This window comes from Palaemon carinicauda, unplaced genomic scaffold (genome assembly GCF_036898095.1).
Source record: "Palaemon carinicauda isolate YSFRI2023 unplaced genomic scaffold, ASM3689809v2 scaffold2914, whole genome shotgun sequence".
NCBI lineage: Eukaryota > Metazoa > Arthropoda > Malacostraca > Decapoda > Palaemonidae > Palaemon > Palaemon carinicauda.
The window spans coordinates 18,988-21,780 of NW_027170575.1; the positions used below are offsets into that span (position 1 = coordinate 18,988).

At 55.9% G+C, this 2,793-nt stretch overlaps 1 pseudogene; it reads right to left on the reverse strand.

Moving 5' to 3' along the window:
* Positions 1-323: 323 nt before the first annotated feature.
* Positions 324-485, reverse strand: LOC137636412 (5.8S ribosomal RNA; annotated as a pseudogene).
* Positions 486-2,793: the final 2,308 nt, after the last annotated feature.

Genomic DNA, 2,793 nt, shown 5'->3' on the forward strand with positions numbered 1-2,793 from the left:
CGTAGTCCCAGACACCGGGCCACCGCCGCCGCCGCCGCCAGCTGGGAACAGCCAGCCGGACAGCAGCAAACGGGACCCAGTCCAGGGGACCACGGCGACATTTCACACTTGAGGGAACGGACCCGCCAGCCCACAAAAATAGTGGGGCGCCGGCCCGACATCCCCATCTCGCCACGGCTCACGGTAGCCGCGGCCGCCCCCCTTCCAGCGGCGCGCGCCTCCTCCGGCCCGGCCCCCCTTCTCTCTGAGGGCCGCACACCTCGGCGCCGCTGCCAGCCGGGGCCTGCCGCAGCAATACCCTTCACCGGGATGGATGCTTAAACAGACACTCGTCCGGGAGTGGCGAAGACACTGGTCAGTGCCCCTCGCCGCAATGTGCGTTCAAACTGGTCGATGCATCTCATAATCTTGCGATTCACATGCCGACACGCATTTTGCTGCGGTCTTCATCGACCCACGAGCCGAGCGATCCACCATTAGAAGTTGTTCAAATTGGAAATTATTACAAAAACATGGGCTAAGCGTGACTTCCATCACGGCCCCGCCACGGACATGCCAGCGCGGCGGGGCCCTCCTCCTCCGACGGCCGTGCTTCTCTCTCTCTCTCTCTCTCCGACCGTCATCACTACGGGGACAGTAGTGCTCGACGTCGTCTCCGGCCCAGCGGCGTAACCCCCGCCTAAAGCGTGCCGCACCGCGCCGCCGCCTCTTCCTTCTCTCTGGCGACGCGGACGACAGTGGCTCCCACAGCCCCTCGAGACGTCTTTGTACTGACTGCCCCCCTCCACACCAAAAACCACCTCTAGAGCCCCACACTAGCTCTCCATCTGGCTCCGTGCGCCCCAGGGCAGCACAGCCGAGCCATCCATCAGTAATGATCCTTCCGCAGGTTTCACCTACGGAAACCTTGTTACGACTTTTACTTCCTCTAAATGATCAAGTTTGGACATCTTTCCGGCCCGTCCAGGCGAGTCGGCGGAACCCCCCATTGCTGGGAGAAACCCGCCGCCCCAGTCCAAGACCGCCAGTCCCGAAGGCCTCACTAAATCATTCAATCGGTAGTAGCGACGGGCGGTGTGTACAAAGGGCAGGGACTTAATCAACGCAAGCTGATGACTTGCGCTTACTGGGAATTCCTCGTTCATGGGAAACAATTGCAAGCCCCAATCCCTATCACGAATGGTTTTCACGCGATTTCCCGCTCCTCTCGGAGAAGGACAACCCGCTAACCCATTCAGTGTAGCGCGCGTTGCGGCCCAGGACATCTAAGGGCATCACAGACCTGTTATTGCTCAATCTCCTGCAGCTATACTCGCTGCTCATCCCTCTAAGAAGACTGTGTCGAACGGGGCCCATGCACCAAAACGCCCGTCCACTATTTAGTAGGCCAGAGTCCTCGTTCGTTACCGGAATTAACCAGACAAATCACTCCACCAACTAAGAACGGCCATGCACCACCACCCACCAAATCGAGAAAGAGCTCTTAATCTGTCAATCCTTCTGGTGTCCGGGGCCTGGTGAGGTTTCCCGTGTTGAGTCAAATTAAGCCGCAGGCTCCACCTCCTGGTGGTGCCCTTCCGTCAATTCCTTTAAGTTTCAGTTTTGCAACCATACTACCCCCCGGAACTCAAAGACTTGAGGTTCTCCCGGGGGCGTCTCGCCACGTCATGGGAATAACGACGGCGAATTGCTAGTCAGCATCGTTTAGGGTTAGAACTAGGGCGGTATCTGATCGCCTTCGATCCTCTAACTTTCGTTCTTGATCAACGAAGACATTCTTGGCAAATGCTTTCGCTGTTGTTCGTCCTACGACGGTCACTGAATTTCACCTCTCGCGTCGTAGTACGGATGCCCCCGACAGTCCCTCTTTATCATTACCTCTGGCTCCCACCACCAAGAAAATGGAACCGAGATCATCTTCCATCATTCCATGCAGGTAACATTCGGGCATTGTATTCGAGAGTAAGCCTGCTTTGAGCACTCTCATTTATTCAAGGTGAACTGGCCCGGCCGCGCGGGACACTCGGTGAAGAGCACCCCCGGCAGAAACCGGCTTGGCTTCCCACTCACGGAAGCTGTTCGGGAGCCTGACGGGGAAGCACCGGGCGGTGACCTCCCCAGCCAGTCCGGAACTGAGCTCGAACTACGAGCTTTTTAACCGCAACAACTTTAATATACGCTATTGGAGCTGGAATTACCGCGGCTGCTGGCACCAGACTTGCCCTCCAATTGGTTGTTGCTAAAGGATTTAAAGTGTGCTCATTCCAATTACGCAGACTCGGAAGAGTCCCGCATTGTTATTTTTCGTCACTACCTCCCAGACGCTGGGATTGGGTAATTTGCGTGCCTGCTGCCTTCCTTGGATGTGGTAGCCGTTTCTCAGGCTCCCTCTCCGGAATCGAACCCTGATTCTCCGTCACCCGTAACAGCCACTGTAGGCGCATGGCCTACAATCCACAGCATGATAAGGCAGAAACTCGAAAGATACGGAGCCGGTGCGGAGACCGTGCCCTCTGCACAAAGTTATTCAGAGTCATCACAGTAAACTGAACGGACCGAGGCCCCGCTTGGTTTTCAACTAATAAAAGCACTCCCTCCCTTCCAGTCGGAGTTGTAATGGTCACGTATTAGCTCTAGAATTACCAGGGTTATCCGAGTAGTAGGTTTGGATCAAATGAATGATAACTGATTTAATGAGCCATTCGCGGTTTCGCCTTAGAGCGGCCTGTACTGACACATGCATGGCTTAATCTTTGAGACAAGCATATGACTACTGGCAGGATCAACCAGGTA